Below are 16,745 nucleotides of genomic sequence, written 5' to 3' on the forward strand. Positions count from 1 at the left end.
TTGACTTCGACTCTACGCATATTAACGACAAAAAGCGCACAATGACTAAGCAATTGAGCACCAGAACAAAACCAAGAAATGCCAAAACGGAAGAAAAACAACGGAGAAAACGACGAAGGCTAAACCCAGCGAAAAGACAAACGACAACTCTAATCAATATGAAACTAATACACAGAGAATAACGGGATAATCTCGCGAAGCTAGGCTAAGCTGTTAACCTAGTTGTCATCAACTTAAGAGAAAACCTGAACAAATCACCATTAACTAGGTGAACTCTTATTAGATTAACTGTCGAAGGACGACAGCTAGAGATTCTACGTGTAGATGAGTGCACGTGTACATACATGAATATATGTGTAATACTTACGTTTATATGTATGTGAGCATGTATACATATATACGTAAGTATAACTCTAGACGATTATATGTGCTTAAGTGTGGAGATTAAATACTCTAATCTATAGCACTAAAACATGGTCGTTTAGCAACTAACCTTAATTGAACTAAGATTAAATTATAACCTATCACATGAAATAACAACATATTGCAACATTGATTAAAAGATTAATCTAAAAACTATCCTTTACCTTATATGGTTATTAATCTACACTTAAATGAGATTAATATAAGCAACTTAAATATGATTATATCTCAAACACATTTATGGAATTATCTAAACTCGACTTTATTTATTAAAGGAGAAAATCTAAATCCAGATTAAGCGCTGCGACACGAAATAATTATTGAATGAGAAATTAAATGAACTCCAAAAATGTACAAGATTTGGCATAGAGGTAGATTATGATTTTAGAGAAATATCGGTGAAAGAATCACCGAGATCGGAGTTGAAACGGATGAATTACGGACGTCGGAAGATTTACCGAAAAGGATAATTCCTGGAAAAAGAGAGGGAGCACTATTTCGCGAACTCGGTCCGCGGGACTGTGGACCGGAGGGAGGTTGTGAGGTGGGCGCACCGTGGACCGGGCGCTGTGGGCTGTCGGTGGGCTCGGTGTGTAGGCCGATAGACCGAAGGGGAGCTCGGTGTATGGTCCACCGTGGACCCGGCCGGTGGACTAGCCAGTTGATGGGGTCCACATGGCGGTGAGAGGGGGGAAGGATAAGGCCGGATGGCCTTTTTGCCCCAGCGGCTCACAGAGAGCGAGGCGGAGGGAGCTTGGGGAGGGGCAACCGGAGAGGAGACGACCGGCGGCAGCGGGATTCCAGCAGAGAGGGAGCGGCCGGAGAAGAGAGGGAGAGACCGGAGAGAGGGGCGGCGGCGCCGGGAAAGAGGAGGGCAACGCCGGTGCTCGGGGAGGAGAGGCGTCGGGGAAGAAGGGAGAAAGGGAGCGCGGCAGCAAGGCGAACGGAGGCGCGGCATGGGCCAGCACCGTGGACCAGCGAAGGCGCGCGGAGGCGCGTCGGCACAGAGCACGGCGGCGGTGCGGCGGCCATCAGCGCGGGCGGCGCAGTCGAGGGAGAAGGAGTAGCGCTGGGATCGGAGAAGGCTCGCCGGCCGGGGCGAGGAGCTCACCGGCGGCGACAGCCTCAAGCCGAGCGAGGCTCAGGCTGGTGGCGCAGTACGACGCGGACCGGCGTGGCGGCCAGCGGCGCGACGTGCGTGGAAGGAGACGGTGGTGCCGGAGGGAGACTCACCGTGTGGATGGCGCGCGACACGAGTGACGGCACGCACAGCGGTGGCGCGGCTTGAGGTACAACCGAGCCCGGAGGGCTCGTGCGGAGCTTTCCGGCGACAGTCACGGTCGAAGGGCGCATGGGAGCAGCGCGGGTGCTGCTGCACGGCCGCACGCTCAGCGGTGGCTGTGCGCGGGACGATGCAGAGGGGCGTCGAGGAAGATGGTGTTGCTGAGGAGGGTGCCTGTGCTGCTGTATGCTTGTTGGTGCTCGTGTGTATGCATGCAGGGAGAGGAGAAGCAAAGGAGAGCTGCTGCTGTTGTGTTGTGTAGGCTGGAGTGTATGTATGTAGTTGTTCGGTGTGGAGGATGGCTTGCAGGTGAAGCTTGGAGAAGGAAGTAAAATGGCTTTGGCCTGCTTGATGGAAAGATCAGGAAGAGATGATCGGTGCAGAGCATGGGCTGCTAATGGCCGGCGCAGTGTGCCAGGGAAGGGAGAGAGAGCACAGAGGGAGGGGATGGGCATGAGAAGAACAGAGAGAGAGTGTGAGATATTTGTGTATGAATGTGTGATTATTCAAATAAATAAATGGAATTTGAATTGGATTGTGTAATTCAATTTGTATTTGAATTGAGATGAGATGTATGAAGATTCAAACAAATGACTTGAATTGATTGTATTGAAACGAACTTGCGAAAATATCGAAATGGAACGTATTTGAATTGGATCGGATTTAGATGATTCGAATTGAATTGAAGTGGCATAATTCAATTGGATTTGAATTAGAAATTGACAAGACTTCGTAACGAGGATTTGAATTGAATTAGATTGGATTTGCAAATGATTGAACTTGGCATGAATTGAATATAATGCGAATTATTCGAATTGCATGCGGGTACGAAATCGATAATGATTGATGAATCTGGATTTGAAATATATAGGATTAAACTCAATTAGTAGTATTCGAATATGAGTTTGGCATTAATTCAATTAAGAGTATTTGAATTAGGAGAAAGATTCACACTTGAAGCTTCGGGATTTGAGAAATGTTTGAATTCAATGGATTTTGAAAGAATTGAATCAAGATTGGGATTCGAACTTTAGAGACATTCAAATTCGAGTTGACCAAAGCTACTTGGGGATAATTCAATGGAATAATTGAATTATAGATTTTAGCTGGATTGGAAGATCGATCTTTACGAATTGATTTGGATTAGAAAATTACCGAGAAGAACTAGAATAGATTCGAACTAAGAAGCATTCAATTCGAATTGCTATGCAAAGAACCATAAGAACCAATAAACCAAAATGCATATGATCAATTCAATGCAACTATTAATTTAGAAATTAACTTGGTGCTTTTTGAAATACTTAGCCCAAAATAATATATTTGAATATATACATACGAGTATATATACATCAAATATATACTTCCTTGGTTTTATACTAGTTTAATAATTAGAAAAAGTTTTAATTTGGAGCGAATTTTGCTATATTTTTATATGCTAAAATTCAGGGTGTTACAGCCTAGATATAAAGCTGGGGTCACTCGGCTGGATTTACCACTATCGTACGAGCGAGCACTCAACTTGACTTTGAATATGGCATCGTCTTCCTCCCCCATCCTCTTCGGAAATGTCGATGATCTCGACCGCTTCTACTAGGGCTGGGCCGTCTCGGCCACCGGCGGTGGCGCTGGTGGTCGTCAGGCTTCCATCCCTATGGGGTGGACAGCTGCCTGTCACCGCTGCCCAACCCCCGGTTCAGGAGACCACGCCTGTTGAGATCATCGATATTTCCGATGATGATGAGGAGATCGACTGGGATCTCCTACAGAGGGAGAGTGACGAGGAGGAGCAGGTTTCGGCGGTGAGGGAGGGAGCTGGGAAGAAGCGGGAGGATGTCACATCCCAAATTCCTAATCGCGTATTTAAGCAAAATCATGCCTCTTAAGCATTATGCTTAACTTTGTGTAATGATAATTCGGAGCGCTAATGCACTTCGTTAAAAATCATTTGGATAAGAGAAAGAAAATGGGAGAGAAAAGAATGGAAATTGCATTGAAAATACCCATTTTCTCTAACATGTAGGCCCCACCCCTCACCCACTCCCTCTCTCAAGTGTGCAGCACCCCACCTGCGCTCTCTCTCTCCTCTCCTCACTCCCCACGCCCTCACCCGTGCTGCAGCAGCAGCTCCCTCTCACTCTCCCACTCAAGCTCACTCTCTCTTTTCTCCAAAAATACGAGTTCAAGTGGAGGTTCAAGGTATGTATGTGGTACCATTACATTCTCTAGCTCATGACCTACTCATCTATCCAATCTATTTTCGTTTTCGTGGAAGAATTGAGTAGTTTTTGAAGTTCTTGGCGTTCTTGAGCTTTTTGAGCAAAAATAGAGTTTTGATCGAAAATGAGCTCTAGAGTTGTGTTGATAGTTGATGAGTAAGTTCCAGGACCCTTCAAGTATCCCTAAGATGTTCCCTTTAGGTTTGGAAAAGATCACAACTCGAATCAACCAAAACTCCACTCGAGAACAGCTTTTCTGGGCTGGCCCGGATATTTCGGACTCACCCGGAAACTCCGGGTTCAGCAAAAATGGTCCATTAAATTATGTTCAAAATTGGTTATGGTTTAGAGTACGAGATTGGTTTAGAACCTTTTGAATAGGGCATATGCACATTTAGGTAGCACAGATTTGTAAAGTGAGTCAAATACCCGAGGGGAAAATCGTGAAGAACCCAAGTCTGTATCACTCAGATAATCCGGTCCAACCCGGACACTCCGAGTAGTTATGTGATCGTGTAGCCGAGAGCTTCGTTCGAAACCTCACTCGGAGTGTTCGGCACATCCCGGATAGTCCGTACCAACCCAGAGGTTCTGGGTTAAGTTAGAATAGTGGCTAACCGAGATACTTCACTAGAGAATGGCTCGGATACTCTGGAACCCGGATATTCCAGATTCACCTGGATACTCTGTGGCAGTCAAATAAAAATGCAGCAACTGAGCACCTCTTCCGGATGGCCACCCGGAGGGTCCAAACTCGGATACTCCGAACCAATCCGGATACTCCGGATGGTTGTTATTTTTCGGTTTTTGTTTAGATCATTTAGTATTGCATTGATTCGCATATCTTATACTTCTAGTATATTTTTAAGCATTGTTGCATGCCTTGTTGCATTCATTCATGCTCATCATTGCATGCGTTCTTGTTTAGTTAACAAGGAGCTAAAGCGGGAGGCGAGTATGGTCGAAGACAACTCTGATCTTCCGAATTTCGGCGAGTGTTATGTGGGTAACTATAGGCAGCTACCTGAGCAGCAAGGCAAGCATCTATCATATTGCACATTTGTCGAGTTGAATGAAATCTAAATACTGATAAACTATGCTTATGTATAGGTTTGCATGTATAGGAAGTCGATGTCGGGTTTTTATGGGTAGAACCTATGTTGATTGCACAATCCCTACCTTGAATTGTTCATCTATATCCTTATAGCCTTGGTAACGTAGTAAATATCTAAGAGTCGATCGAAATGCTTAGCAATACATAGGTCCTCGGTAGAAGACGAGCAATGGTTTGACCATTGTTCGCGAGCTTAGGGCTTACTACTTGTTCATGGATATGGTTATGTGGATGTTGGTTGGATGGGTGGTGAGTATGAGACAAGATGTGGGCGGTGTTAGGGGTGACATCTGTCTCGAAGGAAAGTCCTGGGGGCGGTTCAGGAGAGGAACCCGGGCACCATAGACCGCTTGCATTGTTTAAGGCTGATCGTCGGGGTAGTACACTTTAGCATTTATCTTACTCACCATATGCTAATCTAATGGTAAGACGAGCCGAATACCTTCACAGCTGTGGCTTTGTGGGCCTGAACATCGACGGTGTGAGCGGACGGTCTTGTAAGTGGTACAAGTTTGCTCCGGGAGTAGTTCTAGTACCGCCATGCCGAGCGATGCACGATCCACGTAGTTGGGGCTGGTTGGGAAAAGTTGTCACGAGCACCCCCTTGTGTGCACTTTAGCGGGTGGCACAAGCCGTATGGTCCTCGTGTCGTGTGAGTCCAGGAGTATCCCCCTGCAGGATGTATAAACAGTTCAAACTGTCGCGCTCTCGATCATGAGCATGCTATTGTTTCATTTGCACCCGGTCGTAGAGTTCTTGTTTGTGGATGATGGTTCGGATATGTGGTTGATGGTTTGGTTATTATGGTGGTGGATGAGTTGGTTCAGTTTTCTTATATGTTCAAGTACTAATATTACATTTATGTTACAGTTTGATTTATGTTCAGTTGGTTATTGCAGAGTAGAATGGCATGTTTGGTTAAGTATATATGCTCACACATATATATCTAGGTTGCTTACCGCATATGTTTTACATAACCTTATGGCATGTCCTTGCTAACAGCTCAATGCATAATCCTTGGAGTTGGAATATTATATATCCATATTGTGTAAGTCTTACGAGTACCTTTGTACTCAAGGTGCTACCATTAAGTTGATGCAGGTATTGCTGCTGCCGAGAAAAAGACTGTCTTTGGCTACTTCGTGCCTGCTGATCAGGGTGGCGAGCAAGAGTAGTGCATCCTACTCTGAAGGTGGCATGTTGAGACGGTGCCTAAGGGCATGCGACGCCGTTCTCTTTTGTTGTTTATAAGTTTAACTTTCCGCTGCGTAGTTCTTTTGTGGTTAGGAGTTGAGGGGTTTTGTCTCCTCCTGGATCGCTTTTGTTGTAAATTGTTGAAATCAGTTGCATGCTTAATACTTGTAAAATAAATATTTATTACTCGCTCTTTATTAAGCTATGTTGTGATGTATACGTTGGAAGGCATGTGTTCCAATCCTTAGGCACAAAACACGTGCCGGGACTACCGGGATGATATTCTGATTAATCATGAGGTTGTGATTATGAATAATGATCCTCCTGGTGATTAATTAGAATATTGTTTGGACAGTTCCTCACAGAGAAGGCCCCAATGGTGGCTCCTTCGGCTTCTTCTTCGTCTTTCGACAGCTCGGGGGGTCGGCTACTACATCAGCTTCCGTGGCAGCAGGCTGCGGATGAAGTGCATACGCCGCTCCATGCGCGGCCCCTGCCGGGATCCTAGGAGGCGAAGGTGGCCTTTGGGGGTGCTTCATGGACATCCTTGTTTTGTCGTTTAACTATGGCCCTGCCGCGGGCTATAGTTGTCTTTTGCCACCTTCTACTCTTTCTCCCCCTGGTTTGCTCTTTCAGGGTTTGTCTACTCCGTAGCGGCCTTTGTACTATTTGCTTCTTTGTACGTGTCCACCGGATGCATGATTTGTTTAATAATATGATTTCAACCTTTGGGGGCGATTGCATCTCCTTTAGGGCCGAAGTGTAAGGGGATCCTTCGAGAAGGGGACCGTATGTCTGTGTGCCTTCGTGCCTTCGAAACATGCTTCTTCGTCCCCTTCGTAGGCAATCGCTAGCTTTTCGGATGACCGAGGTACCAAGCCTTCACATAGATCATAGCCAGTTTCATTCCTTCCAGGGGAGAGGTGGCGTCGGGAATCTGGTGGTAGTAGACACGTAGGGTAACTAAGGAGGGCCGGGTGAAGCAGTGGCGACCTCGTCATTCCCGGTCATCGTGTACCCCTCGAGTTTGGTGTTCGTGGGGCCTTCTTCCAAATTTATTCTAGATTTTTGACCCAATGAAGTCCATCTAGAACCCTTGGAGGACAAGCTTCGAACGTGGTCCTCGACCCCCTCGGCCCTTAGCCGCTGCCCGACTCCGGAGGTAATCCGCCCGAAGCCTGGCGATAGCGTGTCGGAGGCGAAGCCGAAGGCCAGATGGGAGAGGTGGTCCTCGCCCCCTCGGCCCCTAACCGTTGCTTGGCTCCAGAGGTAATCTGCCCGAAGCCTGGCGACAGCGTGTCAGAGGCGAAGCCGAAGGCCAGATGAGAGAGGTGGTCCTCGACCCCCTCGGCCCTTAGCCATTGCCCGGCTTTGAAGGTAATCCGCCCGGAGCCTGGTGATGGCGTGTCAAAGGCGAAGCGAAAGATCGGACGGGAGAGGTGGTCCTGGACCTCCTTGGCCCTTAGCCGCTGCCTAGCTCCTGCAAAAAATAGTTGAGGATTCCATACTATTTCCCATGCCACGCAAAGTGGCTTTTACTTAATGTTAGCATGATCTTCATAAATGACGTATGAATCATGTCTTAGATGAGACTGCAGGGTAATGAATTTACGTTTTACCATACGTGTTTGAGTCACACGAGCCATACCTCTTCCTGCGGGGAGGGGGATTTATAAACCTTTGGTCTATTGGCTGTGCCTCTCGGGGGCTATTGTGTTTCACACTTCTCCGGCACGGAGACGTTTGCCTTTAAGATGCCAAGGGATTTTGTATGATAGGTTTTTTAGAACCTCTTCGTCTGGAGGAGGTTTTTGGAAGACATTCCCACTTGCGGGGGTTTTTGAAGGCTCTCCGTCTTTCGGAGATTTTTGCAAGTCTCTCCATCCTGCGGAGGTTTTTGCAAGACTCTCCGTCCTGCAGAGGTTTTGTAAAACTCTCCGTTTTGCGGAAGTTTTGGGAGTCTCTCCGTTTTGGTGGAGGTTTAGCAAGACTCTCCGTTGTTGACAGAGGTTTTTGTAAGACGCTCCATCTCGCGGAGAATTTGGGAGTCTCTCCATTTTGGCGGAGGTTTTGCAAGACTCTCCGTTGTTGGCGGAGGTTTTTGCAAGACTCTCCGTCTCGCGAAGGTTTTTGGAAGTCTCTCCGTTTTTGCCAGAGGCTTTGTAAGACTCACCCTTTTTGCCAGAGCTTTTGCAGGACTCTCCATTTTTGCCGGAGGTTTTGTAAGTTTCTTCTTTTTGCCGGAGGCTTTATAAGACTCTCCGTTTTTGCCGAAGGTTTTGTAAGTTTCTCTATTTTTTGCTGGAAGCTTTGTAAGACTCTCCGGTTTTTGCTGGAGGTTTTGTAAGTTTCTTCGTTTTTGCCAGAGGCTTTGCAAGACTCTCTGGTTTTTGCCAGAGATTTTGTAAGTTTCTCCGTTTTTGCTGGAGGTTTTGTAGGACTCTCCGTTTTTGCCGGAGGTTTTGTATCCCCTTTGGTATGTATTAATTGTTGAAGGCTCTACACACTATCAGAGCTATGCAATACCTTCCAGAAAACCTAGGCAGTCTTGTCTTCTAGGTGACTTAGGCATGCTATGCCTACAGTGTGTAGGCTTGTCGTGCTCCCGAGGAAACACCCCAGGTGCACCGCAACACTGTCCACCAAGGTTGTGCCCTGGCGTATGGCATTTATATGAGCGAAGCTATGCAATACCATCCAGAAAACCTAGGCTTGATGCCTTCACGGTGACCTAGACATGCTACGCTCGCGGTATATAAGCATGTCGTGCAACGAGGATTCCTTGCGATAGCATTCCTCAAAGCACCGTATCCTCACATCAAGGTCATCCCTTGATATGTGGCGTCCACACTACCGAGGCTATGCAATACCTTCCAGGACACCCTGGCATAATTTGCCCTCTGGGTGACCTAGGCATGCTGTGCTGCTGCAGGTGTGTGGGCTCCAGTGCCTATCAAGGCAAAGCCTACCCTTCGGGAAACATTTTCAAGTGACTTTAGGTCTAGACAAGCAATGCTTACAGGTGCGTGGTCATGTCACTCCTCCCGAAGAAATCCTCTGGGGGCGCTGCAACTACATTACCAAGGAAGTCCCTTGATAACCGGCATCTACACACTATCGAGGCTATATAAGACCTTTCAGGAAACCTAGGCTTGATTCCTTCACAGTGACCTAGGCTTGTTGTGCTTGCGGTGTATAGGCATGTCATGCAACGAGGATTCCTTGCGACAGCATTCCTCAGAGCACCGCATCTCTGCCTTCGAGGCGTGGCTTCGACACTACCGAGGCTATGCAATGCCTTCCAGGACACCTTGGCATAATCTGCCCTCTGGGTGACCTAGGTATGCAGCACAGCTGCAGGTGTATGGGCCTCACTGTCTACCAAGACTACGCGATACCTTCCAGAAAACCTAGGCGGTCTTGCCTTCTAGGTGATCTAGGCATGTTGCGTCTATGGTACGTGGGTTTTTTGCATGGTTATGTACTAGTTAAGCTTTGCGGTCTACTATTGGCAATAAGCAGCTAATTGCAGTGTAAGACATAGTTAGGTCAGACGACTGTGCATAACTTATGTCAAATTAAGATGTAACTTAAGTTCTATTGCTTACTGCTAGACGGGGACGCAATCTAGATTTACCATTTCTACCTAATAGCTATCTATTGTAAAAACTTCTAACAGTAAGATTGAAGGCCTCCAACAAATTTTGATCGTATTGTACAAAAGATAGACCAGCTAGGTAAACTATCTATATATAATAGTGGGCGTACCTTTGCCAGAATAAGGTCTCTATTATAAGGCTTGAAGGCCTTGAAGCCTACGGCTAGGCTGGGAGAGGTGGTCCTCGATCCCCTCGGCCCTTAGACGTTTCCCAGCTCTAAGAGTAACCCGTTCGGAGCCTGGTGACGGTGTTCTCTGACTTAGTCCTCGTTGTTGGGATATTGCACCATCGGTAGCGGAGTTGGTGGAGATGGAGCGGGGTCGGAGGGCTAGGGATGTGCCCTAGAGTTTGCCCTAGGCTTCCGACCCTTATGCCGTCCTTCGTCGGTTCCCCCCATGGTCAGGTATCTTGCTTGTCTTCCGAGGTACTCCTCCCGAAAGGTCGTGAGGGTTCGATAGTCGTTGGTGTTGTGGTAGTGCCCTGGTCCATAAAGGATACACCTGTATGCCTCCGAGGGTACCGGAGCTTGTGGTTGACGTTGAGATCGCTGCCAGGGGCTGCGTGCCCTGGAGCCTGTGGTTTCCCTAGGGCCTCCTTTCCTTTGGGGAGACCGTCGAGGTCATCTGGTGAATCAGTTTTTGGAGTCAGAGTGGCTCCGACTATGACTCCCCAGACGAGGTGGACTTAGGGTTCCATGTGCGCAGTTGGCATCATGAGGGCTGCATCGGGGTGCTAGTGGGGTCTGCGCACTCCGGAGCCTTGCACCTCCTCAAAACCTCCTTTCGCTGGAGGGGCCCGAGGAGGACACTAGGTGGACAGATTCTCCAGAGGTGTTAGCTCACGGGGCATCCCAGCTACTGTCAAAGGAGATACCTTGGGACCAAGTCCAGGCGGGAACATTCCAGGGTTCGACCACCCAGAATCACTAGAAGGTGGCCTGCTTGGCTATGACCTCGGCCGTGACCTCTTTTGGTGCAGCGAGGTCTTCACCATGCAAAGGCTGGAAGGGCTCTGTGCCTTCTGGAGTTTCCGTACTGACCCAAGGTTCTGGGTCGGTCAAGGCCGAAGGAATGCCGTCCCATATGGCAGCAGGGCTGGAGGGTATACGTGGTGTGCACGGCTGAGACAGCCATGCATACGGCTGCATGGTTGCAACGGTGGATATAGCAACTAGCGCGTTGGTGGTTTTTCTGGTGGATTCCTACCTCTCTTTGGCACTTTTGTGTTTGAATCCCCATGGATGGCGTGCTGTTGGAGCAAGAGAACGTCTTGCCCCAGCAAGTACGGCGAGAGTTTTTTCTAAGGAGGAGACTCAAGCTTGGAGACGAAATTTGAGAGAAACGAACATCACAAATGTATTGATCATAAAAATATGGACCAAGGTAGGGGTAGTATCACAAGAATACTTTGTGATTGTACTCCTCCGTGCTGTATTAAGCGTGCTCCTTGTGACCTCCTCCTCCTAGATGACTACGACCATCTATTTATAGGGTGGTACATAGCTTAGTGTACAAGTTATTATGATGTATAAATATCTAGGACCTGGCCAAATTACTGGACATTATCCTGGATAACTACTTTTTACCCTACATAGAAGATAAAATCTACCGTGGTAACTATTGTGGTGCCTGCCCCCTGAGGGGTGAGTCGGTTGCCAATTGCGGCACGGCGCCGCTTTGCCGGGGGTCTCAGGATGACTTGCATCGCACTAGGGTGTCAGGATAAGCACCACTTGTACCGGTATTAATCGTCCGTCACCTCGCGTCAGGTCGGCTGCAGGGGGTGTCCTTTCTTCCCAAACATTATCTCCGGAGGTCGGCTGCATCTTTAGACTCCGAAAGGCCGCATGGGCACTGGAGGGATGGCCCGAAGGGTTCCGTAGCCTCTGGGGGCCAGGCCTCCTGCTAGGATTCCGGAGGAAGAAGGCTCTAGAGGGACTTGTTGTAGCTTCGAGTCTTTGGAAGGCCACGTATGTGCCGGAGAGGTGGCTCAAAGGGGTCCGCAAGCTCTGAGGGCCAGGCCTCCTGCTGAGAGTTCGGAGGCCGAAGGCTCTGGAGAGACTTGTTGTAGCTTCGAGTCTTCGGAAGGCTACGTACGTGTGGGAGAGATGGCCCAAAGGGGTCCGCTGCCTCTGGAGGGGCCAGGCCCCCCACTAAGGGTCTGGAGACCGAAGGCTCCGGAGGGACCTTTGATAAAGATCGTCAACCATTATCCTCAGGCTGTTTTATTTTGCCCCAACAACAGCTATTTCAAATTGAAAGCGCTTGAACAGAATGAGGATGTGCTTGCAATGACTCCTAGCCTCTCGCGGTTATATGCAGCTGAAACAGTTGGTGACATGAACCTGTAGTTTGTAGCTAGTATTATTTCAATAATATTAAATGTTTCCTCTACATTGTTGTTCTTTGTCTATAGGATTTTTATTGGAACACTCAGATGCAGATGGATCGTAGTTTGACTTCAATCTTACGTCTTCTTGCCCAGCAGTGGGGGTACACATTACTTGGTCCTCAAAGCCGGAATGTCGTTATTTACGGAAGTCAATGGAACTTCCGTTTGAAGCAACAGCTAGTGCGCTCATTTATGTTCATGGATGGAACCGGTACTGATATTGATTTTCAGTGCCAATTTCATACCCAACACTGATAGTCACTAACTATCAGACCCAAATAATCAGTGTCAGTTCAAAACCCGTCACTGATGGAGATTTTGAACCGACACTGATGAGGTATTCTACAGTAGTCAGAGCACACTCATTAGTGATGGGTGACCTCAAAGCTCGTCACTAATGATAGAGTCATTAGTGACGGGTAGAGAGAGCATACTCATTAGTGATGGGTGACCTCAAAACTCATCACTAATGATGGAGTTATTAGTGATTGGAAGAGAGAGCACACTCATTAGTGAGTGGTTATCTAAAGGGCCGTCACTAATGAGTGAGTCATTAGTGATAGGTAGAGAGAGCACACTCATTAGTGACGGGTGATAAAGATACCCATCACTAATAGCTGACTCATGAGTGACGGGACTTTAGGTGACCCGTCACTAATGACTGGTCAGATCTCGAGTCATAGCTGGTTAGGTAAAGAATTCATAACTATTTTATACTAGCCCATATGGGAAAAAACTTTATATAAAAATTGTAGCTCTTGATAAGGTCCACAATTTTGTAGTTGATCACTTCTTTATTTGAAGCCATATAGATGCATAAATAAATATATAAAGATTGACAAAGAAACCACACATAGAGCCACAAACTAAACTGTTGGATCTAGTGTAAAACTAGTAGGAATCATTGAAAAAGACACATAGGATCACAAAGTTAAAAATTGCAAATTCAAATATTTTTATCGTGAGTTTGGTAACTCAGATTGATGAAACATCTACGCAACACTAGCTTGCAGATGTAGCACTGTGTCTCCAAAAATTTCCAGGCAAATCAAAGAATGTAAATTTTTGTCGAAAAACTCCAGAGGTCATGTCGAGGGTCTTTCAAGCCTTATTTGGGGGTCAAGAAAGGTACAGGTCTAAATACCTATATTTTTTCAAATGTGCCTCCTCGTTAGCATCAAAAGTAGAAGTCAAATATCAAAATCGGACTTTAGATGCAAAAGTTATGGTTGTTTTACTGAATATTGCACGGGTTGGACACAAACCTTTTCATACGGAGTCAGATCAAGACAAAATTTATCTGAACATTGTAGAACTCAGCGAGACCTACAGCTTTGTAGTTGACAAAAATTTCATGTAAGATCATTTAGATATTCAAATAGCCATTCAAACATTGAATCAGAAGATGTCAAAAGGATTGATTTGGCTATTACACTCAACAACGAATGAGAGGTGAGATGGTTAGAGGGGTCACGCGCGCAGAGCTCATTCCTGAGGTCATGAGTTTGAGTCCTGGAATCGCGTGACTTGTGAATGGTCGGGTGCGGTCAGGTGAGCAGTGACTTGTCGGGTGCCTGGTCAAGTGTCAAATTATTTTTAGACCAAATATTATTCCCTTTTTTGTTTTTTAAAACATTAGACCCGTCACTAATGAGTCCATATTAGTGATGGGTCAGATCTAGACCTATCACTAATGTTTGTCATTAGTGACGGGTCGGGTTCAGACCCGTCACAAATGTGTAGTCATTAGTGACGGTCAGATCTAGACCCGTCACTAATGTGTATCATTAGTGATGGGTCCAAACCCATCATTGATAAGTCCACATTAGTGATATGTTAAGAGTGATAGGTAAAATACCCATCACTAATGAGGATTATTACCCGTCATTAATGTGGATTTCTCAAGTAGTGAATGACACAACGATTTATCCAAGTTCAAGCCTCCCGTGGGATAATAGTCCTACGTCCTGTGTATCCTCTTATGAGTTGGGTGAACTTGTTACAAAGTGTCTTCTCCTTTTACAAGCAGGGTCTTCACCCCTTTATATACTAGGAAAAAAGATGTTCATACAAATGAATTGTGCCAAAACAGATGACAGACCTATGCCTAACGAAGGCTAGCTATTCCTAACTCATCATGATGATGGGTACGCATGGCCATCCCGCTCTGGTCATCCTGCATGCCCTGCATCATCATCAAACGCCATCATGCTCACCAGTCAGAATATCCCGCGATATTAAATGCTATGGGACGGGTCACCCAACACCACGTCACCCCACGACCATGCCTCACCGAAAGTGAGCAACTAGGGAAGGAAAGTACTCGAGTGGGTAGCATTAAATGAGATTTGACTGGTTAGGTAAGTATCTGCTCTGCGACCAACAAGGGCTGGTTGCAGGATCTTGCTTTGCAATTAGGGGGTTGGTCGCACAACCCTCGCCCTAGTCACATAATGAGGCCGTGGTCTTAGCAATACCTACTGCCAGCTGACACTTGACGGCACGAGACCCAAAGGGAGCAAGAGCTCTCTCTCCCTCTCACATCCTCTCTCATTTTCTCCCAAAATCTGAGCTCAAGAGAAGGATTCGAGGTGAGTATGTGGTACCATTGCGATCACAAGCTCACAAACATTCCATTCCTCCAATTTGTTTGCTCATTCCCGAGGGATTTGAACCGATTTGAATTTCTTTTGGTGTTAGGGTTGAAAAGTGAAGAATGCCGGAATTCTTCAATTTCCCACCATTTTCTTCATCACCCGGCGGCCACTAACCTTCACAAGTGTCGTGGGTAAGTCCCTTAGGCTCCCCATGGCAGGAATTCGTGATTCGATTGGTCGATTTCGCAAAAGAGTGAAATTCATGAGTTTTTGTGAGTTTAACCCTAAATTGAGGAATTGGATGAATTTGAGTTAGTAATGGAGTTTCTAGGTTGTTAAGTGAGTTCTAGAACCCTTGAACTAGCTCAAACATGTTCCCTTTTGGATTGGAGAAGATCGCAAATCAAATCGGGTATTTTTCGGCTCAAAACGGGCGTTTCTGGGCCTAAAACCGGAGTTTCCGGACTAGTCCGGAGTCTCTGGGTGAGGCCCAGCCAAAAATAACAGAGAGGCGCTGCCGGAGAGTCACCCAGAGTCTCCGGGATACCGTAGTATCCGGGTGCACTGTTCATTAGAGGATTTTTCTCCTCTGCTGATAACTTGTAAAATTCATAATTAATTCATACAAACTCCAAAAATAATGAAACTAATTTTGTTGGTTTCATTGTAATATCCTCTACCTGTTAAAAATATCTCCATCCTGAAAATAATTAGTTAACTTTTTTAGGCTAATTAATTATGCTTAAGCTTCATTAATTCACCATTAATTCTTTACAAGTCTAAAATGGATGAAACTAATTTTGCTAGTCTTCTTATGACTTGTTCTAGCTAGTAAAATTGTTTTCCTACATTTTAGAGCACATTTTCATGGTATTTCATCGTTTGCATCTTGTGGCTTACATTGTTGCATTTTATTTATGCTTATCATTGCACGTGTTATGTTTCTTAGAGCACGCCAATCCATTGATCTTGAAGACCGAGGTCGATCCCGAGACGCCGCACCTTTGTGAACCAGTGCATCAAGACAAGCATCTATCATATTGAACCATGTCAGTTGAATGGAATAAAGTCTAAATATTGATAAATTATGCTTATGTATAGGTTTGCATGTATATGAAGTCGATGTCGGGTTTTTATGGGTAGAACCTATGTTGATCATATTATCTCGACCTTGAATTATTGTTGATCTATATCCTTGTAGGTTGGGCTTATTCATGATAAGATCTAACTTAAAAGTGATGCAGATGCTTAGCAATGTATAGGTCCTCAGTAGAAGTCGAGTGGTGGAACGTCCCATCGTTCGCGAGCTATAGGTTAAATTACTTTCACAATGGTTACCGTGTTGGGTTGTTGGTGTTGGTTGGTCGAGTGGTGAGTATGAGACGAGATGTGTGCGGTGTTAGGGGTGTCATCTGCCCTCAAGAAAAGTCTGGGGTAGTTCGGGAAGGGAACTCGAACACCGTAGGCCGCTTGCATCGTTTAAGGTCAATCGTCGGGGTAGTTAACTTTAGCACTTACCTTACTCACCACATGCCAATCTAATGTTAAGGCGAACCAATACATTCGCAGCTGTGGCTTTGTGGGTGTGGATATCGACGGTGTGAGCGGGCGAGCTTGTAAGCGGTACTAGTTTTCTCCGGGAGTAGTTCTAGTATCACCGCGCCGAGCGATGCATGCCCCACACGGTTGGAGATGGTTGGGAAAGGTTGTCACGAGTACCCCCTTGTGTGCACTTTGGCCGGTGGCACAAGCTGTATGATCCTCGTGTCGTGTGGGTCCAGGAGTATCCCCTGTAGGGTGTATAAACAGTTCGAATTGCCGCGCTCTCGGTTATGAGCATGCTATTGTTTCATTTGCACCCGGTCATAG

The sequence above is a fragment of the Phragmites australis genome, chromosome 20 (genome assembly GCF_958298935.1).
Source record: "Phragmites australis chromosome 20, lpPhrAust1.1, whole genome shotgun sequence".
Classification (NCBI taxonomy): Eukaryota; Viridiplantae; Streptophyta; class Magnoliopsida; order Poales; family Poaceae; genus Phragmites; species Phragmites australis.